Below are 23,351 nucleotides of genomic sequence, written 5' to 3'. Positions count from 1 at the left end.
GGGGACCTAACACGCAGACAGCTCAGCATTGCCAAACATCTGGCTGAGAGCAAATCCCGGGCAATGATGGCAGCAATAACCCTGAGAAGACATGCTTGGCTGAGGTCTACGGGACTCCAAATGGACATGAGAGAGAGAAAAGAAGGATTGCCATTTGATGGTACCGGCCTTTTCAGTGAAACAACTGACTCCACTATGGAGCAGTTAAAAAAATCAAAATTCACTGCTAAGACTTTTAGCTCGCATCCCTCGACCTCTTGCTCAACATCAACGTACAGGAACAACTATGGGAAATTCAGACCTTCCTACAGATCACAAGACAGGCGTGACTTTAGGAAGCCCTACTCTTCTTACCAACGTCGCCCGTTCTATCATAAGAAAAAGGCTCCTCAATCGCAGCGAGCGAAGCCACAGGAGGCCCAGAAGCGTCTTTGAAACTGTGGACTGCCCATTGACACCTGCCTCCCTACCGTCTCCATGGATCCCCTCTTCCCTGCCTGGGGGGGCTTCTCCACCAGCACTGACGGATCTCTCCATCTTTCCGTCCCAGCCAATAATCAAACTGGCAAGCCATGCCCCCGCATGGTGCATCCTTTGCTTTCCAGGTTCTGTGCCTGTGCAGGATCCCCGCGGTGTCCATGCCTGAGCTCGTCGAAGCGCCCAAGCCACGCCCCCACGCTGCTGCGTGCTATATAAGGCGTGGCTGAGGCACGTAGTCCCTCAGTTCTTGGACGACCGCCGTGGAGGACGATCATCAAAAATTTTTTTACAGGTAAGTTCATCTATGAAAAAGCAAGAATATGCGAAGAGGATAGAGGCCACACACCTGTACGCACATAGAAGTAGCACTACTGCAGAGGGGAAGGTCGGGAGGGTCTTATGGATATCGACGGATCTCTACCAGATCATCAGTTACAGGTGAGCGATCTGTCTATCTGGTTCGAGATCCGTCGATTCCCATAAGAATGGGTGTTTAGCAAGCTCCATTAGGAGGAGGGAGCAGTAGTCAAAATAACACCTGTTTTAAAACACTTCTCCCAAAGGTAGCCTCTGCCGCAGAGCGTACATCTATGGCGTAGTGTTTAACAAAGGGAGACTCCGAAGACCAAGTCGCGGCCTTACAGATATCCCTGAACGAGACCCCAGAGAGGTGTGCAGAGGAAGAAGCCTCAGCCCTGGTAGAGTGGGCTTTAATGGCTTCTGGAGGTGATTTGCCTTGTAGATGATATGTCAGGAGCATAAGTTCCACCAACCATCTGGACAATCTTTGTCTTGAAATTGGGGGTCCTTTGCTTGGCCCCTTATAGGATATGAATAGGCGAGTAGACAGTCTGAAGGGTTTTGTGCGGTCCATGTAGTACAGGAGGGCACGACGCCTGTGGCAGCAGAGGTCAGGTACTCAGTGTGGGGAGGGGAAGGGAGGGGAGGGGAGGGGGAGGGCAAGAGGGATGGTGAGGGGGCAGGAGGAGAGCAAGGGGGAGGGCAAGAGAGAGTGGGGCAGGGGGGAGGGGAGGAGAGGGAGGGCAGGGGGAGGGGAGGGAGGAGAGGAGAGAGTGGACCAGGAGGGTAAAGGAAGGGCAGGAAAGAATTGGGTGGGAGGGGGATGGAGGGCAGGAGAGAATTGGGTGGGAGGGAGGGGAAGGAAGATAGGAGAGAACTGGGTGGGAGGGAGGGCAAGAGAATTGGGTGGGAGGGGGGAGGTGCAAGAGAGTGGGGTGGGAGGGAGAATGGGGCAGGAGGGCGGGGAGAACAGCCAGCCCCAAAGAGCACACAGATGCTCTGTGCAGGTTGGCTAGTCTATATATTTAATTCTCCTGGGTGTGCCTTAGAATGTATGTCCCGGCGCCCAGCTGATTGGCTGGGCGGTGGAGGTGCCTGATAGACTGAGGCACACCCAGGAGGATTGGTCATCGCAGTGGCCAGGCCGTCCCGGGTCAGGGGGAGGAGGTGGCAGCAGCAAAGCCTGGCCTGGCCGCCAAAGGCAATAGACAGCGGCGGGAAAGGGGTTGAGTGGGAAACGGGCAGCGGGGCGCAAGCCCGGGTTGGGAGGGAAACAGGCGGCGGGACTTCCCTGTTCACCACCCGGGAAGAAGAATGGTGGTGGCGGGGGCCTTTTCGGCTGCCCGCTGCCTGGTAAGGAGGGCCTGTGGTGGCAGTGAGGCGGCCAAAAATGGCTGCCCGCCGCGGTAAAATGCTCAGTGCGGGTGGGCAGGAGGGAGGGGAGGGAGGGCAAGAGAGTGTGGCAGGAGGACAAGAGAGAGTGGGGCAGGAAGGAGGGGGAGGGCAAGAGAGAGTGGGGCAAGAGGGAGGGAGGGGGATGGAGGGCAAGAGAGTGGGACAGGAGGGAGGGGGATGGAGGGCAAGAGAGGGGCATGAGGGAGGGGGATGGAAGGGCAAGAGAGAGTGGAGCAGGAGGGAGGGCAAGAGAGAATGGGGCAGGAGGGAAGGCAGGAGAGAGTGGGGCGGGAGGGGGAGGGCAAGAGAGGGCAAGAGAGAGTGTGGTGGGAGGGGGAGGGGAGGGGGCAAGAGAGAGGGGGAGGGAGGGGAAGGGGGCAAGAGTGGGGCAGGAGGGAGGGAGGGGGAGGGAGAGTAGGGCAGGAGCGAGGGGGGAACAGCCGGCCCCAAAGAGCGCACAGGTGTTCTGTGCGAGTTGGCTAGTTTTATTGAATTTCTATACCACTTGATATAGAAATCTCTAGGCAGTGTACAAATTAAAACATAATATGAAATATAAAACATTTAATAATGAAACACATTATGAATTAATTAATTATAATAATAATAATTATTATTTAATAGAGGTTTCAGGGGTCTGTAGGCTAAGTCTGCGTAGGGTTTCTTTGTACTCTGTTTAACGTGAGGTTTGGCTTCACTCTCCCAAAGAGGTCTCTCTCTCTCTCTCTTTGTTTTTAAAAAGATCCCTTAAAATTTTATACCAATTTCTTTTCAGCTTTGTTTCATACTTTTTTGCTTTAAAAATCTGCTGATTGTTCATTGGTTCAGAATGAAGTCCCATGTACGTGCATGCAACATTATCGTTTTGGTGAATATGGTGCATGCAATATCATAGTTTTTGGAGAATATTATAGTTTTGTCAAGTTTCACATGCTTTTCAAGAGTTGTGTGCTTTAGCTATGAGTGTACTGCATGGTGGTTTTTTGGTTGATGTTTGGTTCCAGTACAATATTTAAAATTTGCTGTTTCAGCTTTAAGTTGATATGCTGTCTTGTGGTAGCAAGCATGCATTGTCCCATTTGCTAAGCAAGATATGCCTTGTTTTGCATTTGGACAGGAGACTGACTACATGTGACCACTGTAAGGTATTTTCCTTAGGGCAGGGCTGAAAAATTCCTACAAAAAGTAAACTTTTGGGGGGCGGGGGGAGAAACATTTCTGGCCTAGTGGCTTATTTGGTTGGCTTTCCATACAGTACTTCTTCCAGTATGCTAATGTACAAATTAATTTTCTAAGTTCGTGATAGTTATTTTATTTTTACATTTATATCTCACTCTTCAAGGAGCCCAGAGCAGTGTTGGTGGTTATGTTTATACTCACAACAACCCTGTGAGGTAGGTTAGGCTGAGAGATAAAGCCCAGAATGCAGTTGCCTTCTTAAAACTTGTATTAACATGGGATTGAAGAACATTAGTACCTTCTCTTTTCCAGTCCTTTTTTCCAGTCCAGTTCTTGCCAACTGAAAGCCCAATCCTGCATACATGCACTCAGAAATAAATTATATTGAATGCAATTGAATGAGCATAGTTGTAGTCCAAGGCTGGACTTTGCTTTTGCAGCTATTGGCAAAACCCACCGAAGCTTCCAGCAACTAAGTTTGCAGGATAATCATAGGTGTGTGTGTGTGTGAGAGAGAGAATTCCTTCCCAACCACGTTGGGGAGTCCAGTCCCTAGCCATAGGACCTGTAGGAATTTCAGAGTGGATGAGGTTTCTCACTGGATCCTGTAAGGACATGCCTAAATGAAGGGAAAGAATTTGGGTAGACATCTGGCAATTGGTGTGAAGGTTTGCTACAACGCCATATTGGTTTTGACCAACGTGTATTGAACCATACTGCGGTTTTAATTTTTCCCCCCATTAAGGCAATACCAAATATAATGTGTTCATTGAATTCCTCTTAAAATCTTCTGTCAAAAGGAACTAGTTTCATTATTTTATCTGAATCTTTGGCCAAGTAATGCAATTTTCTTCTGTAAAACTGAGAGTTTTAAGTAATAATGTACTTAGTATGATACAAGCTGTAAGTGGTTTGATTGAACACAATTTTATAACCTGATCAGCAACACATGCATTGTCTTGAAAGCTGATGTTCCTCTCCAACAGGCTGGTTTTCTTCCAGTATTGCCATATCCAGTTACCTCCTATGATAGTGTCCACTCAGCTATGAAAAACGTCTAAAGCCTGCTAAGCAGTCTTCAGCAACCAGCACTACCTGTTACCTGTGATGGAGTGTATCCCATTGCAGCAGAAATACAGATATCCACTGGTGAATTTACCAACATTGTGCTGTTAATGGGTTCCTCCCACCTAACAAAGATACTTCTAGCACACACAGGGAAGTATATTGAAGATAGTGGATTAGAAAGCATTTTTATTGAGAACGCTGTGTTTGGACCAAAAGTGGTTGAAAGTGTCCTAAGAGGAAGTAATTACGTACCATCAGTTAAGGGCATGTTTATGCTGGCTGAGGTTATAGAAAGGCTCAAGCGGAAGGCATTCATCACTGAAGTTGAAAATATCTCTAGTGTGACTGATCAAGTACATCATTTAGTTGGTAACTAGTGGGCCCGGGTGCAGAGCATCTGCGCCTCTAGTTGGGCCCAGCCATCTCCCCACCCCCGCACAATGCCGGCATACCTGGCTTTCTGGCTGGCTGACCAGGTGCTGCCCCCCCAGGTCAGGCTGTCCCGCCGGCCAGGCTAGGCTGGCCCGCTGCCGCTTCCTCCATGCAGCCGGGCCAAAGCCCGCCACCATCAAGCCCCGGCGGGCGGGCCAGGGCCAGGCTGTCCTGCTGCCTCCCACCTCCTTCTCCCAACTGGTGGGGTTTCGTCCACCGGCCCTCCACCTCCGCCTCCTGGATGCCGCCATTATCTCTCTCTTCTTCAATGCTGGAACTCTCTCGTGCTCTAGAGCATCTGCGCACTAGTACTTGATTGATCCCCTCACCCCCTGTCACAGCCCCCCCTCACCTCAGAGATCTCCCCACCCTCACCTGAGTTGCACTCCTGCTCCTCCTCCTCCATCCTGTTGCTTCCATCCCCCTCACCCCTTTTGGTCGTGGCTGCAGAATTGCTGCTGCCTATTGGCCAAGCTGTAGCCTCAGGGACCTCCCTACCCTCACCCGAGCCCTGCTTCTGCTCCTCCCCACAGGAGCAGCAGCAGTGGTTGACTGGGCCCTTCCTTGCTGCCAGTGCTGCCATGGCAACTCATTCCCCTCAGGCTGCTGACAGAACATCCTCCGACCAGTAACAGCTGCATTCCAACTGACCTTAACCATCACAGGCTCCGCCTCCTTATCTGCACAGGGAATCCCCACTGCCCAATCACCACAGTGCCACAGGCTCCTCCTCCCAATCTGCATATGGAATCCCCACTGCCCAATCACCATGGTGCTTCTGCTCTCACAGGCTCCTTCTCCCTATCTGCATATGCAAGTGCTTCAGTGGGGGCGTGGCTTGTGACATCCCCATGCATCCCCCTGGACCGTCTTCAGGAATTAATAATATAGATTGCTTCAGGATGCTCTAAAACACTTTGTCCAGGAGCAGTCTGTAAACACAGCCATTGAAACGTACTTGAGTGGCTTCCTCCTCCACAAAAATTGACCTTCTCCAACTCTGAAAGTCTATGATGGACAGGCAAGCAATGTTGAAAATGACTTACAAGTGCCCATTGAAGAAGCAAACCTACGCTTGCTTCCACACATTCTTCACTCACTGAAGCATGGAATAAGATATGTAGTTGTCCTGTCTAATGACACTGATGTTCTCATACGGTTGATCCACTTCAAATTCTTTTCATGAAAATGGACTTGTCGAGTTGTTAAGAACGTCAGCTTCAGATGTTATTCCTATTCATTCACTATCAAGAAAAATGAGTTCATCTCTTTGTGAAGTCATTCTTGCTACTCACTTCCTCAAGGATCTGATGTTACAAGCAAAATCGGTACAGAAGCAGCTTCTTTTGATCAACTTTTGATCAGCTAAGGTTTGAAATAATGACTGAAGGAAAAGCACCAAACTTATTAAATATCCCATGTACAAGTTCAGCGTTACATGGTCATCTAAGATGATCCTTTTACATGGCATATGCATATGTGTCAGTTCTCACTATGGCATCCTCTTTAGTTCCAAAGGAGTATGGATGAGTCATGAGCTGACCATTGTAAAGGCCTCCGAAACGTTTCGGCGCTGGGGCAGGATTCGGTGCTTCGGCACCGGCGGGGGTACTACTTTAAGGGCGGAGGAGGGTGTACTCACCCCCCCACCACCGTGTTTCCCCCGCCGGCGCTCTCCAAATTTCAAGCCCCTCGGGGCGGCAGCGTTCCTCCCTGCCGCCCCGTTCCCCCCGTTGGCCAGAAGTCGTGAGCGCCCGTTGTGCGTGCGCGCGCATGGCAGGTGGGTGGGCACGTGCGCGCATGACGGGCGCACGCGTGACTTCTGGCCACTTCCGGACGACGGGGGGAACGGGGCAGCAGGGAGGAACGCTGCCACCCCAAGGGGCTTGAAATTTGGAGAGTGCCGGCGGGGGAAACACGGCGGGGGGGTGTGAGTACACCCTCCCCCGCCCTTAGAGTAGTACCCCCACCGGTGCCGAAGCCTATTCGGGCACATCCCTACCAGATATAGGAGATTTTGTCCTCAAAGAACCCATTAAAAGTGCCACAGCAAAACTTTTCCAGGGACTGATTTAAAGCAGAAGGAGCAGAAATTAAACCCCTCACAACCCAGGATAGCTCTGCTGAATACGAACCCGCGGACACAATTTTATAGCTTTTTAAAACAAAATAATATTTAAAGAGATAGAGATAGAGATGGGGAGACAGAGGGCATATCCACTAATTATGGGGCGGCAATTCCAGTAGTGGTGGTGAACAGAAGTAGTAATGTTGGCAGGTCAGTGGGCCATTACAGAGGAAGGGGAATTGGAAATCTAATAGCTGTTTCCCCTTCCAGCTATCCTGCCAACTCTTTGACCTTGGGGAACAGTGCCAACCATCCTTGGAGCTTTGCCTTGCTCCTTTGTAATTCCAGGTCAGCCCAGAACAAATCAGAAACCATCCGTGATCTGATTCTGGATGAAGGTGCCAACCTGGTATGTATTACAGAGACCTGGTTGCAGGAGGCCGGTGGCCTGGTCTGGTCCTAGCTTCTCCCTCCAGGGTACTCTGTTGAGGAGTGGGTGAGGGACCGTGGGTTGGGAGGTGGAGTGGCTGTGGTCTGTAAGAATAACATCTCCATTACCAGGATCCCTGTTGAAGTGCCAGACCATATTGAATGTGTGTACTTAAGTTTGGGGACCAGGTATAGATTGGGACTTCTGTTGGGGTACCAATCACCCCGCTGCTCAACAGAATCCCTAGCTGAGCTGACGGACTTGGTCTTGGGCTTGGTGTTGGAGTCCCCCAGGTCTGTGGTGCTGGGGGACTTCAATGTTCAATTTGGGATCAATCTGTCTGAGGCAGCTCAGGAGTTCATAGCAGTCATAACTATGGGCTTATCCCAAGTGGTCTCAGGACCAACACACATTGCTGGTCACATGCTTGATTTGGTCTTTCAGTCTGATCAGGGTGGTGTTCCATGGATGGGGGCTCCTGTGATTTCCCCACTGTCACAGACGGACTACCATCTGGTTACGGTTGGACTCACAATCTCTTCCCACCTTCGCAGGGGTGAGGGGCCTATTAGGATGGTCTGCCCGAGAAGGTTATTGGATCCAATAGGATTTCAAGAAGCCTTTGAAGGATTTACTGTTGACTCTGCCGGTGATCCTGGTGATGCCCTGATGGACAACTGGAACAGCAAACTCATCAGGGCAGTAGACATGATCACGCCTAAGTGTCCTCTCCAACCCACTTAAAAACTGGCCACTTGGAATACAGAAGAACTACGGGGGCTGAAGCAGCAAGGTAGACAACTGGAACGCAAGTGGAGAAAGACTTCACTCAAATCCGACAGATTGCAACATGGAGCACATTTGCAGCTCTATGCTCAGGCAATACGTGTGGCAAAGAAGCAATTCTTTTCTGCCGGTATTGCACCCGCAAGTTCACGTCCAACAGAGTTGTTTAGGGTTGTGAAAGGGCTAGTATGTGCCCCTCATTCTTTGAATCAGAATCTTCTGGAACCATCGATTACCTCCTGTGATGTGTTTAATGAATTCTTTGTAGGGGAAATCTCTCATATTAAGGCTGACTAAGACGCTGTTTCCACAATTACTTCAGTGAGGCGCTTCACAAGATTAGTGTAGAGCACCTCAAGGTAGTTTGCGGGGAGAGTGGGCTTACCCCACTCTCACCACAGGCTATCGCCCGTGGAGCCCTGGGTGGCCAGATCGGCTGCCTACACGTTTACTGGCTCCGTCACAGAGCCGGTGGGGGCTGTGGGGATTGGGGGCCACTTGGCCCCCAGAAGTCCCAGCCCCATGCTAGTGTGTGGGGCATTCTGGGGGGACTCCCGATCCCGGAAGGCTGCTTGTAGCCTCCCGGTCGGGGGTCTATTCATGTGTTGCCACACAGAAAGGCACATGAGCAGAAAAACAAGGTTAATGGAGCACTCACGCCATTAACCTCATTTAAGGGTAGGGGGACTTAGATGGGCCAGCCACCTAGGCTCCCTTAGCCCGCTTTCTGGTGATCGTCAGAATAGCTTCAGTGTCTGATGTGGAGGTGTCCAGTAACTCCTCTTGTGTGGTTAGGTTGGATCAGCTCCAGTTTGTGACTCCTGAGGATGTGGATGAGCTGATTGGAACCGTGCGGCCTACCACCTGTTATCTTGACCCTTGCCCGACATGGCTTATACTTTCTGGCAGGGGGTTGTTGTAGAAGGCCTGGTAGAGATTATAAATGCATACTGATAACACCCTGCACCAAACCGCTGGGAGAGATCATCAGGAGATTTGGTACAGGGTGTTATCAGTATGCGAATGATACCAAAATCTATTTCTCCATGTCAATATCATCGGGAGAGGACATAACCTCCCTAAATGCCTGCCTGGAGTTGGTGATGGGCTGGATGAGGGATAACAAACTCACTGAATGGAGGTACTCTTTGTGCAGGGTCGAAACTCGTGAGATGAGTTTGATCTGCCTGTTCTGGATGGGGTCACATTTCCCCAGAAAGAACAAGTACGCAGTCTGGGAGTGCTTCTGAATCCAAGCCTCTCCTTGGTATCCCAGGTTGAGGCACTGGCCAGAGGTGCTTTCTATCCGCTTTGGCTGCTACGCCAGGTGCATCCATTTCTTGAGATAAACAACCTCAGAACAGTGGTACATATGCTGGTAACCTCCAGACTGAATTACTGCAATGCGCTCTCTGTGGTGCTGCCCTTATATGTGGTCCAGAAACTGCAATTGGTTCATAATGAGGCAACCAGGTTGGTCTCTGGGTTCATCTCGGAGAGATCATGCTTCTCCCATATTGAAAGAGCAACACTGGCTGCTGATAAGTTTCTGGGCAAAATACAAGGTGCTGGTTATAACCTATAAGGCCCTAAATGGCTTGGGCCCTGGGTATTTAAGAGAATGTCTTCTTTGTCATGAACCCCACCACCCATTTAGATCATCAGGAGAGGTCCGTCTGCAGTTGCCACCAACTGGTCTTGTGGCTACTCAGGAACGGGCCTTCTCCGCTGCTGCCCCGAAGCTTTGGAACGTGGTCTGTGATGAAATAAGAGCCTCCCCATCTCTGACAACTTTTTAAAATTCTTTAAAGGTGCAGCCACCCAGGCTTTTAATTACATATTTTTAAAAATAGTTTTAAATAATGTTTTAACTTTTTATGTTATTTATTTTAACTAATGTTTTAACTTTTCTGTTGTCATTTATTTTGCTTTGTTAGAAACCGCCCAGAGACGTAAGTTTTGGGCAGTATAAAAATATGTTAAATAAAATAAATACATTAATTAAAAATATAATACACTATTCCAGTACCACAATCGACTTTTTTAAAAACCCATATAATCCGAACACTTCTTAACTATTTAAGCAGTTAAATAGCACCAAAAAAGTGTAACAAAATAATGTTGGGAAAGAAGGCAGGAAGAACCAGATGTTTCCTTCTCAAATCCCTCACTCAAGAAAATGCTATTATTTATATTTTGTTTCTGGATATTCTGTTCAACAGAGGACAAAACATATCACCACCTATGATACAGACATATAAAAAGCAACTGAACTCCTCACCTTCTCTTCTCCAAATATTTATACTATGAAGAAGTATGGGACACTATTCATTGAAGTCCTTAAAATATACATTCTGACAACAGCATTCCAGTGCTTACATATACTGCAAGTAAAAACCTTAAGCTTATAATTATTCCTAAAACAGGGTAAGAAATGACTCAAAAACCCTTCTTTGCTGCAGCTAACTTAAGCAGACTGAAATGCAGCCAGCCTAACATGCTGTGTTTATCTAATTGTCTCCAAAAACATCTGCTGTATTTGATTGCCTCCTTAAACAATCAATTCCATATTTTTTTTTAAGGATCAACTTTGGTCAAGTTAGGACATGATTAGGGATATGGATACTTTGGTTTAAGATGAACTTTAATAGGCCCCTGCTCCTGTGTGTTTTAACAGTTCCATCTATAGATATTAGCAGGTGATAATGCTTACCTACATGCTATGAAAATATTAGTCTGCTGGATTATGCAGATCAAGCTGCTATCAACGGCACAGAAGTATGCCAGACAGGTCCCTCCCCCCACCCCATAAGTTGGCAACTTTCTTCCCCCACCCCCTTACTCTGAGTAATCTTGGCAAAGATGTGAATACTGTAGTTAGGCATAAATGGAACTACTTGAAGTAAGGGTTTGTTGACAGTAGCCGAAAAGTCTTAGACATGGAAAAGGATTCTAAGAGATTCCTACCCAGTATGACTCAAATCCACAATGCTGGCACGGTCTGAGAAGAAACCATGTGAAGTGATGAACCTACATGCCACTAATAAACTATACCTTGTGTCTGAAAAAACTTTATTGTGTTACAATTTTAAACAGTTCCATCTAGACTTCAACTCCTGCAGACTATTTTTAGTCATGGAAAAGACATTGGTTTATGTTTTGTTTAGTCCAAAAAGCTCCTGTAAACCCATTGCTTAGTCATTTAGACATCCGCTTCTGTGATGCTAACAAGAAATGACCCAATGAGAATAAAAGTACTGTATTTTCCCTTGTGTAAAATAAGGGCATGGGGATTATTTATGTTTGGTTTTTTTAGCAGTTAATGCAGATATATTTTAAAATTGTATTCCTAGGAATCAATCAGGAGCTTAACAGGAGTTCCTTAATTAGAAGATCAGTAACGGCAGACAACCTTAATGGAAGAGAGCTTCTTCATCATGTTCCCTGCAGTGTGAGAGGAGAGAGCTGGTTTTGTGGTAGCAAGCATGACTTGTCCCCATAGCTAAGCAGGGTCCACCCTGGTTGCATATGAATGGAAGACTTGATGTGTGAGCACTGCAAGATATTCCCCTCAGGGGATGGAGCCGCTCTGGGAAGAGCAGAAGGTTCCAGGTTCCCTCTCTGGCATCTCCAAGATAGGGCTGAGAGAGATTCCTGCCTGCAACCTTGGAGAAGCTCCTGCCAGTCTGTGATGCAGGGTGGCCAGAACCTCAGGGGTATACTTGTGAGTCAAATGGGCCGTAACCCAAAATTTGACTTTAAAAAAGCCAAATCTGGCAACAGTGCTGTGAAGACAATATTGAGCTAGATGGACCAATGGTCTGACTCAGTATATGGCAACTTCCTATGTTCCTATGTGTAGCCACAACAAAGGTTCAGCTGAGGGGTGTTCTAGCAAGCACGCTCAAGGTACAAGTGGTGATAGCAAGATTCCACAGACTTCGGTTTAGTACAAAATCCTCTACAACATGCAGGGATGTTGTGTCAGATACACAGGAGCGCATCTGCCACAAAAATAAAAATGTGCAGAAATTGCCAGTGAGGAGATATTGTGTGTGTGTGTGTGTGTGTGTGTGTGTGTGTGTGTGTGTGTGTAACTGTGTAAAGAACCTTTGGAGAACTGTGTAAAGATTTGACCATGAGAACCATCCCATATAGGATGCAAGAGAATCAAAATAACGGTTCTACCAGAAAATATCTTACAAACTGGCATATGGCAACCATATTTATTTATATTAATTTTTTTTTTAAAAAAAAGTCAAATTAAAAACAATTATTAGGTTCAAATTAAAACTGAAAATTATAAAAAGCTAAAGATGCCAGAGAACCTACCAGGTATAACAAAATAATATTAAAAAGCCTCCTTAAAAAGGTGTGTTTTAAGATTTTTGTAAAAAACACTGAGGGAGCATGGTGAAGCTCTTCAGGGTGGGCATTCCAAAGTTGAAGGGCCACAACCGAAAAGGCCTCGTCTCTAGTCCCTGCTAACCGGATCTCTGTTAGTGGCGGGGTCATGAGCAGGGCCTGAGATGATGATCGGAGGGCCCTGGTAGATTCATATGGGTGAATGCGGTCCAACAGATACCCCGGCCCCAAGCCATGTAGGGCTTTAAAGGTCAATACCAGCACCTTGAATCTAGCCCAGAAGTGGACCTGTAGCCAATGAAGCTGACGCAGGATGGGTGTAATACTCATGAAGCGACTCGCACCCACGAGCATCCTTGTCGCAGCATTCTGAACCAGCTGAAGCTTCTGAACAGTCTTCAAGGGCAGCCCCATGTAGAGCGCATTGCAGTAGTCCAATCTGGATGTTACCAACGCATGAGTGACTGAGGTCAGGTCCGACTTCTCCAAGTAGGGTCAAAGCTGGCATACCGGCCATAGTTGGTAAAAGGCACTTGTGCACACTGCCACTACCTGCGCCTCCAAGGACAGCGTTGGGTCCAGAAGCACCCCCAGGCTGCAGATTTTGTCTTTCAGGGGGAGTGTGACCCCTTCCAAGACCAGATTTACCTAATTACTCGGATGATCAGTTCTACCAACCCAGAGCACTTCCGTCTTATCTGGATTGAGTTTCAGCTTGTCAAGGCCATTGCTGGAAAACTTGCTAAGGAAAAAGACTGACAGACTCAGCTAATACTATGGTATGAGCCAAGGTGTCATACCATTTCAGCACTGAAGACAATCCATTGGTTGAACCATATCAGGCAGAGTGCATTGCTTAATGTCTAAAAGAGATGTGGAGCTGAATACTTCCCATGGAAAATTTTCCCATACTTTATTTTTCCATGGAAAAATTCCCATTTGTATGAATTCATTGATGCATGAAATACTTTAGTAACATTGAATGGATGCTAATGCAATATGAGGCAAGCTTGGCAATTTCAAAGTTGTATTTAATGTTTTTCAGGTGATTATTTGTAGGATGTGTGTGAGAGAATAAGGTCGTTCTCATGACTGACAAGGGCAGGGCAGGGAGGAAGGCAGGAGAGCTCTTATTTCCCCTGCAGATGATCTTCTTTAGTCTTCAGGCCACACAGCTCACACGGCCACACAAGCCATGTTGTCTGGACTTGCGTGGCCAGGAGAATGCAGACCGGCCTTCAAATATCCCTCAAATGCATCACATGAGGAGTGTGGTGCATTGGGGGATTTCCCTGTGAGCTGGGCGCTCTAGGTGCTGTTGCCAGAACTGCCATTCTGAAGGCTCCCAGAAGCCTCTCTGCTTATGTTTGTGTCTACAGGCTCTTAGCTCTCACTTTTAACATGCTCAGGAGTCTCATACGATCGTGGGCTCCCCATTTGTTGGCATATTGGGGACAGGCCAGTTAGCAGGCAGTGAGATGACCACCCCCAAATTCAACAGCTGCCAAAAGAACGGAAAGGGGTTTAGCCTCACACCCTTCCCTGTATTAGGGACTGAAGCCCTTCTCACGATCGGTGAGAAGGGCTACCCTCTTTTGCAGGGAGGAAGCCCGAAAGCACTTATCTCCCTGCAGACAATCATGGAGTAGTCTCTGGGTGGGTGGATCGCCCACCCAGATGAGCAGTAGTTTCCCCAGCTGCTCTCCTGGCAGCTCCGGGGGTCAGGTGCAAGGAAGCACCACTGCACAGTGCCCCGCCCCCTGGAGCCCCAATAATGCTCTGTGTGAGTGTGCAGTGCATTACTGGAAGCCCCCCGCCCCCCCCCCCCCAGTGTGCCCACTGCGGCTGCAAGCAGTCACGGCACACACACAATCAGTTAGCCCGGTTTGGGAGTTAAAACCAGGGTTAAGTGGTGGGCTACTTAGGAGGGCTTGCCGCTGCACCACTGCAAGCCATGCGGTTCTCAGCAGTTCTCACGAGCAGCAAAAACCAGGCTGGGCTGCCCTAGCCCAGTTTTCACTGCTCATGAGAATAGCTACAGTGTCTCAGACCAGAGTTAGCTTGAGAGTTAACTTCACTTTCAAGGGCTTTCTGTCCGTAGATTGACCCTTTACTTCCCCTCCTCTTCAGTTGCCTCAAACAAGCTAACGCTGATCACTTAAGAAAAGTCAGATAAGGCACTGTGAATGCAACTCCCTTTCCCATCACAAAAGAGCGAAGTGGGCAATAGGAACTCAGAGGTGTGTTTATTACAATTAGATTGGTTTACTGGGTCCTTCCCTAACAGATACCGTCCTTGCACATCCATTTAGTCCACTTACCTACAAGTTGTTCATCTTGACTATTGATGCCATTGTGTTTTACTCAAGTACAGCAAACAAAGATAATGGATCCTTTCGAAATCCACCAGAATTTCCCCCTTCAGGAAGAAGTTGCAGCTGGTATTTTGCCTCAGGGCCCATTTTGGGCTATAACTGGCCCTGGTTTCTTGAACCAGTGTGCTTCATTTGGTCTCTACAATGTGGAGTCACCCACTGTATGGGTGATAGACTTGACATCCACCAAAACACCAGGCTGTGTCTTGTTCATCGCGCCATTCGCGCTTCCAGCCTCCAGATCAGAAGGTTCCCTCGCTGGCCCGATCTACTCAGCTTGTCTTGCTGCTGCGAGAAGCTGGCTGCACGAAAACAGACACTTTTTGGATTTACCCCTGCTGCCTAATCCCTGAGCTGCTTTCAGTTCTCCGCTACCACCTGGTTCCATCTTGGAGGAAAGAGGTTCTTCGGTTCTGCCTGAGCCACGAGGGTCCAATATCCACTAAAGGAAGGACGAGGTTGTATGATAATCACTGGGCTCCTCTGGGCTCTCCCTATCCCTGCTCTTTCTTCAATCTGAAAGCCTGTTTCTCTACAGCCTTCTTTTCTCTAGCCAGCCTGGAAGTCATTTAATTCGAACGCTAAACTAAATTGCCTCTTTGCAAGTCATCTGGTTAATCTCTGTAAAGTATTTTTGGTAGTAATATTGTTTTAATCAACTCTCTTATTCTGTTGTACCCCTGAACCCCAAATAAAACCTTACTTTATTTTGAACTTCAATCTCTCTGTTAGTTCATTTCCCCGGGGCCAGAACTTTGCACAAAAATTATTCTGACATGGGACTGCTCCACCCCAGCACGCTAATTCCCCACACAAAGCCTGAACGTAATTTAGGGGTGTTTGCCAATCACCCTGGAGCAGTTGCATTAACAGCGCCTGGCTTTGTACCTGCTCGGGCTCTGTGGGCTGCAGTTCAAGCAGACACATGACTGGGGACTGAGGTAAGAGGGCGTGTCCTCAGTAAAAGCCTGGGAGGAAACCCTGGGCGACTTCAGGGCAGCACCAGGATTGGCCTCGATTCCAGCACTTCACACGAGCAGCCCTACCCAGGTAGGGCAGCACAAACCTGGGTAGGGCTGCTTGTGTGAACAGCCTTAGGATGTTTTATTGATATGTAAATAGGATAATATGGTGTCTTGTTGTTTGTTTTTACTACCGTATTTTACGGACTATAAGACGCACTTTTTCCCTAGAAAAATATCCGCCCAAATTCACGTGCGTCTTTTACTTGTAACTGCGTCTTAAACTTAATCTTAAACTCGTAAGCCTGGTTCGAGGGTGGTGGGCTATCCCCCGGCAAAGCCTGTACCTATGCTAAAGTGAAATGCAACAATAAATAAAGGAGGGGGCGACCCTCTATTAACCCCCCCCGTGCCGCTCCAGCTCACCCGCCGCAGCTTGGGCCATGGACTCCTCCTCCTCCCCCGACGAGCCGGTGGCCTCCAAGGATTGAGGAGCATGCTAGCTGCAAAAGCCCTTCTTCAAGGCGCCTGAAGGCCAATTCAAAGTGGCGGCCGTCGCTCTGCGCGCCCGCACGCACACAGCAGCCCTTCTTCAAAGCGCCTGAAGGCCATTGCAAAGTGGCGGCCGTCGCTCTGCGCGCCCGCACGCACACAGCAGCCCTTCTTCAAGGCGCCTGGCCATTGCAAAGTGGCGGCCGTCGCTCTGCGTGCCCGCACGCACACAGCAGCCCTTCTTCAAGGCGCCTGAAGGCCATTGCAAAGTGGCGGCCGTCGCTCTGCGCGCCCGCACGCACACAGCAGCCCTTCTTCAAAGCGCCTGAAGGCCATTGCAAAGTGGCGGCCGTCGCTCTGCGCGCCCGCACGCACACAGCAGCCCTTCTTCAAGGCGCCTGAAGGCCATTGCAAAGTGGCGGCCGTCGCTCTGCGCGCCCGCACGCACACAGCAGCCCTTCTTCAAGGCGCCTGAAGGCCATTGCAAAGTGGCGGCCGTCGCTCTGTGCCCGCACACACACAGCAGCCCTTCTTCGGGGCACCCGCTGAAGCAAGGCTGAGAGTCCTTTCCTGGAGCTAGCAGGACTTTTGGGTACACACCCTTGTGTTACCGATCATGGAGAAAACGAAAAGGCATTCATACAATGCAGGATTTAAACTCAATGTGATTAAATACGCTGAAGAACATGGGAACAGGGCAGCAGAGCGACACTTCGGCCCTCCACCGACAGAAAAAACCATTCGCGATTGGCGGGCTGCTAAGGATGAACTAGAAAAAATGAAGAAGACAAAATGTGCAAACAGAGGACAAACTGCAAAATGGCCTAAACTAGAAGATGACGTTCTGAAATGGATTCAAGGACACCGTGAAAATGGCATTGGAATTACAACGAAGATGATTCAAATACACGCACGTAAGTTTGCGCAAAAGTGTAACCTAACAGATTTCCGAGGTGGAGTAGGTTGGTGTTATAGGTTTATGAAGCGCCATGGGCTTAGCATGAGAAGCAAAACCAAAATATCGCAGAAAATGCCACAAGAGTATGAAGAGAAAATGTTGTCTTTCCATCGCTTTATCATTCTTCATCGAAAGAAAACCAGTGTAGAACTAGGACAAATGGCAAATATGGATGAAACTCCTTTGACATTTGATGTACCGAGTAACAGAACCGTTGCCACAAAAGGTGATAAAACTGTAACAATTAAAACGAGTGGGCATGAAAAAATGCACTACACTGTTGTCCTTTCATGTTGTGCAGATGGCACTAAACTTATTCCAATGACAATTTTCAAGCGCAAAACAATGCCGAAACCATCTGAGATACCGCCAGGCGTAGTTGTTCACGTACATCAAAAGGGTTGGATGGATGAGACTGGTATGAAATTATGGATTACCAAAGTGTGGGAAAGAAGAAAAGGCGCTTTATTGAAGAAGAGTTCGCTGCTTGTACTAGATCAGTTTAGTAGCCATTTGAAAGATTCAGTGAAAGAGAAATTAAGGGAAGGAAATACAGAGCTGGCTGTTATTCCTGGAGGACTTACATCACAACTGCAACCTCTTGATGTCTCAATAAATAAACCCTTTAAAGTGTATATGAGAGAAGAATGGAATAAATGGATGATGGATAAAAATCAACATCAATTTACTCCAAAGGGTGCTTTAAAACGACCTTCAATCAAACAAGTATGTGAGTGGGTTAAACAGTCGTGGTCAAGAGTGAGTGAAGCCATTATTGTTAAATCTTTCAAGAAGTGTGGTATAAGTAATAGTCTCGATGGCAGTGAAGATCATTTTCTATATGAAGAGGAGGAGGAGGAGGACGATGACGAAGAAGAAGAAGAAGTGGGAGGGGGGGAGGAGGAAAGTTCAGATGAAAGTTTTCTGGGATTTTAAAGGTCTGATTGGTTTTATAAATAATGGCAAATGGTGTTTTTTTTAGTTTGGCTTTGTAAACTATTGATAACAGTTTAATATGTTAAAACTCTGAAAAACTGGATTAAAATTAAGGTGCGTCTTATAGTCTGTAGCGTCTTATAGTCCGTAAAATACGGTAATATAGGTCAAATAACATGCCAGCTCGGACTATAATTGATTTCGAGTATCAGGAAATTTGCACAGCAAAATTTCCTGAAGAAAAATATAATGCAAATTTGATTCAAATGAGACAAAATTGCATGGCAAATTTCCAGAAACGTTTCCAGTTCAAATTTTTCCAGAAAACCGACATCTCTAGTATGTAAGATCAGACATGGTTAGTCTGAAGCTTAACATACCTGACATTCTGTCCCTTAATCCCAGTTTCTCATTGGGGAGGCAAAGGTGTGTTATACAGGTTCAGTGACACTTTCTTGGTTTTAATTCTAATCCACGTGCTCTTTGCTGAACCCTGTCATTAAAAACAGCTCACTTAATTATTTTCGAAAGACATTGTACTGCCCTATGTATTACATTAGAATGAATGAAAGAGTTAGTACACTGCATACAAGTATACAAATGAGTGCTGGGTGATGTATCATCCTGAGCTGGAAGATGTGATACTTTATGCACTTCTAGCACATTTTGTAGTATGGATAACATTTGTCATGTCTGGGTGGCCAACTTGTGTGAGAAGGATGTCATAAGTGACATAGGCAATGGGAATATGTGGCATGCTTGGAGACCTGGATAGAGGCATGATAGACCTGTGAGCCTAGCTATGGCATAGATTGGGGATCACACTATTGCCCGCTCAGCAGATTAGGAACAAAACCACCCCAAGGTATAAGGGAGGGGGCTGTAGATATACTGCAACACACACTAGAACAGCACTATTTTTGGATTTGGCCACATACTTAACAAACACGGCTGGCCTTCTTAGGATCCAGCGAAATGACAACCCTTGGGAATTTTTAATTGAGTTTGTATTAAATGAATTTAACAATAGCATGTGAGTAATTATCAGTTTCTCTGCCACATTTTATGTATGTTCATTTGTCATGGCAACAGCTAGGCTAAATTATTTCTAAACATGTGTAGCGGCCCAGCAGAATTCAAACACCCCAGCTTCAGGGATGATCATGGGTGCTATGGATGAAAAACCAGATCACTTCTAAAATGTGATGGCACTTGAGGGCTTTGGATATTTAGAAATATACTATCAGTTTATACTTATTTGTAAGAGATGTGTGCTTTTCAAACTGGGGAAGGCTTGTACTAAGAGAAGAACAGAGTGATACTGGGTGTCATCTTCCATTCCTGGGTTGTGTTGAGTGCTAAGGATTCGGAACTGCATACTGAGCAGCTATGCTGCCAAGTGAGAACAGCTAACTTCAGGTATGACTCAATTAGAGGAGTGCCTGGAAGCTTTTCACACAGGGCTTTTGAAGCCCTTTAACTCACTTCTCCTCCGGAATGGAGGGGGTGTGTTCACATATTGGGTAGATTTGCCCCGAAGTCCCTGCGAGTTATTGGGGAGCAGTTCACACACAATCCATTACTAGAGTAATTTTTTGGTAGGCCTGATTCCTTTTATCTTAACTATTGTTTAGCTGATACTAATGATGAAGTCACCAAAGTGGTAGCCAAATTTATTTATGGGGCGATGAGACAGACATCCCGCCACAGCCTTTTATAGGTTTGATTTTATGGTAGTTTTAGTTTTATTTGTATACGTACTGTTATATTTACTCTATTTATTGTAATTCTGAATGGCTGTGTTATTGTCTCTTCTGCTTCTGTTCGGCCTATGGCTGCAATAAAAGAACTACTACTACCACGCAATTCGAGGCTTTCACTGTGTATTAGAGTGTTATCCGGTTTATATCCGGGGTAAAAAAAATCCGCTATGTGTGTCAGTTTTTTGGCACAACTTTGAGTTCGCAGTAAAGCCTCCCTCCCTGTAAACTCGAGGTAAAACCTGCTGTGCGTAAAAGCCCCTGTCTGAATTTAACAGGATTTTCACTCAAATAAATGTGCATACAACTGCAGGCTTAAGTCTACTGAGCAAAATGGCGCTTACTTCCAAGTAAATATGCATAGAATCAGGGCCAGATTATGACATGCTGAGGCCCTAAGCTACATCAATACAAGCTTAAAAGGCCCCATAACATTACAAAAAAAATTATTCTAACAATAGAAAATAGACAGAATAAAGCTTTTTCCCGGCAAAGATAAGCAAAAATCGAAAAAATCTATCAAAACAATCATACAATAAGCCTATTTACATTAGAAATACCTTTAAATGAAAATATATTATGCAAACCTGGAAATTTAGATTTAAAAAAATAAAATAAAATCAGAGGCCCCTCATAATGTGAGGCCCTAAACTGTAAGCTTATTTAGCTTGTGCCTAAATCTGGCACTGCATAAAATCCAGCTGTTATTGACCTTTCCAAATTAATCTCAAGCTTTGCTAGCATAATATTTTGTTCTGTTTCACTTGCTTCACATCTTCCAGAGGAGCTTTTTGGCATTTGCAAACCACTACAATTTTGGGTTGCTTCCTTTGTTCTTACCTAGCCAAGACCCATTTCAACATCGTTAGCATGTGGCACTATAGGAAACACAGGAAACATAGGAAACTGCCATATACTGAGTCAGACCATTGGTCTATCTAGCTCAGTATCGTCTTCACAGACTGGCAGCGGCTTCTCCAAGGTTGCAGGCAGGAATCTCTCTCAGCCCTAAATCTTGTCCTATAAAAAAATTTGTCCTATCTTGGAGAAGCCAGGGAGGGAACTTGAAACCTTCTGCTCTTCCCAGAGCAGCTTCATCCCCTGAGGAGAATCTCTGTTGCAGTGCTCACACATCAAGTCTCCCATTCATATGCAACCAGGGCAGACCCTGCTTAGCTATGGGGACAAGTCATGCTTGCTACCACAAGACCAGCTCTCCTCTCTCTATGTAGCTACACCATTTTTTTAAAAAAGAAGGTGCAATTAATTGTATCCCATAAAGCAGCTTCCAAGAGAAAACCAATATCCCGCTTGCTTGCTCTGTATTATTTCACACTTGCTTGTAAACAATAGTCATCCTGTTTGCTGTCCAAGTATGAGCAAATTATACTGGCATAGTCATGCCACTATAGTTGAGTATTTTCAACATTCCATTATAAGCCCTGAACATTCTATTGTTTATAGAGTCAAAAGTATCCAGTCAATCTCTCTGAAATCGTGCACACATCAACTAGAGCAGTGTTTCTCAACCACCAGTCCCTGGACCGCTGCCAGTCCCCTAAGGGTTGAGTGCCGGTCCCTGACTGGGAGTCAACCCCCCCCCCAACTGAAATCAAGGCACTCACTTACTCAATTTTGCACATGGCACGGAAGAGGAAGAGTATCACGGAGGCGTGGGACCCTTCTTGTGCCTTGCCTCCACGTGCTGCTGAGATCTTCCTACAGCTATCTTATTCCCTATCTTTACAGCTTCAAACTGTATGCGATGCGGGGGCATGGAGGAAAAAGTATGGCAGTGGGCGCCACTTGAAGGGCTGCTGGTTCTTGCATGCTCATTGTTTGCAGCCAAAGGTTGGTTGATTGAAACCCAGCTGCCTGTTGTGGTCGAGGCGCCTTGAGAGGGAACACTGTTTCCCTCTTGCATCAGTGGGGCTTGCTTGTATGTTGTTTTCATTGGCCCCATGTAGCTTTTGAATTTTTCTAATGGCCCAACATCCCCTCTCCATTGAGTAATCACAAGCACCTCCACTCCAGACATACTGGAGACAAATTTGTTCACCCAGGCTTTTAGATTCAGGGGTTCTCAACCTTGGGTACCCAGACGTTGGTGGACTTCTACTCCCATAATCCCCAGCCATAATGGCCAAATGCCATTGTTGTTGGGGGTTATGGGAGTTTAACTGAGGGACCCAAGGTTAAGAACCCCTAATATTCCATGTTTGCAAAAGATTCCAAATTTAATTATTTTAATGCTTATATTATTTTCATTCTAAACTGCCCAGAGATGCAAGTTTTGGGCAGTATAGAAGTCTGATAGACAGACAGACAGAGAGACAGACTTGAAACCCCTTTACTAACTGCTGGTCCGGGAAACTGCGCATGAAGAATGTAGCGGTCCTTGAAACTCTGCACGAAGAATTTAGCGGTCCTTGACTCCAAAAAGTTTGAGAAACACTGAACTAGAGGACAAGAGAGACCACTCCTCCAAATATGGTGCAAATCCAGAGCAAAATGGCTGAGATAACAGCAGTTTAGGTTTTTAACTCCTAAAAAGAGGTTTCAAAGTGTTGGCAACTTTCTTTCATCACAGATGCACATTTTTAAATGTTTGATGTCTTTTTAGCATTCTCTCCAAATTCAGGTCCATACAGGGCTGGTGCCTTTTGCTGGTTTGAAAAACATCAATCTAGTGATTTTTGAGTAATTATTGTTTGAAATGCCCATAATAACAGGGAAAACAACTAAGGGAAAGTTAGCTAAGAGCATAATTGAGTCAGCCCACTACGAATTCTGAAGCCAAAGTTGGGAGGGACAAGAACTGGAAATTTTTAGCAAGTGACTTCCTGGTTCTGAACATAGGTGCCTGATGAGGACAGCCTGTGAACATTCTGGCACTTGTATCATTAATATAATTCTATCACCTCTCTTTCTTTTCATGGGCATTTACTCTCTCCTTTCCCCTCTTCTCACACCAACGCCCCCAGCAAAGCTTCGAATAAATTACCAGAAAGTAAGTCCATTGATTCCACCATTGATTACTTCTGAGTAAACACACATAGGAATCGGGACCAGCAGGACCACAGTTTGCCTTTGTCCTTCAATTGGACATTGGGCTGGGGAGGGATGCATCCCTCCAGACATTTAACAGGTACAGTTTCCCTAATCACTTCATAGAGATGTCCCTGATGAATTTCTGCCTGATGCATCTTTGATCAAGAGTAAGTGTGGGTGCATGGAGCCTCATTTCTAAAACCATATACCAGACCATATACCAGACTGTACAAAGCCTTTACAGCTTATATGGTGTTGCGGAAGATAAGATGGGCACCTTAACATGCAATTTCCACACTTTTTAGAGCATGAGA

The sequence above is a fragment of the Hemicordylus capensis genome, chromosome 2, assembly GCF_027244095.1.
Source record: "Hemicordylus capensis ecotype Gifberg chromosome 2, rHemCap1.1.pri, whole genome shotgun sequence".
Taxonomy (NCBI): domain Eukaryota; kingdom Metazoa; phylum Chordata; class Lepidosauria; order Squamata; family Cordylidae; genus Hemicordylus; species Hemicordylus capensis.
This window is presented reverse-complemented; position numbering follows the sequence as displayed.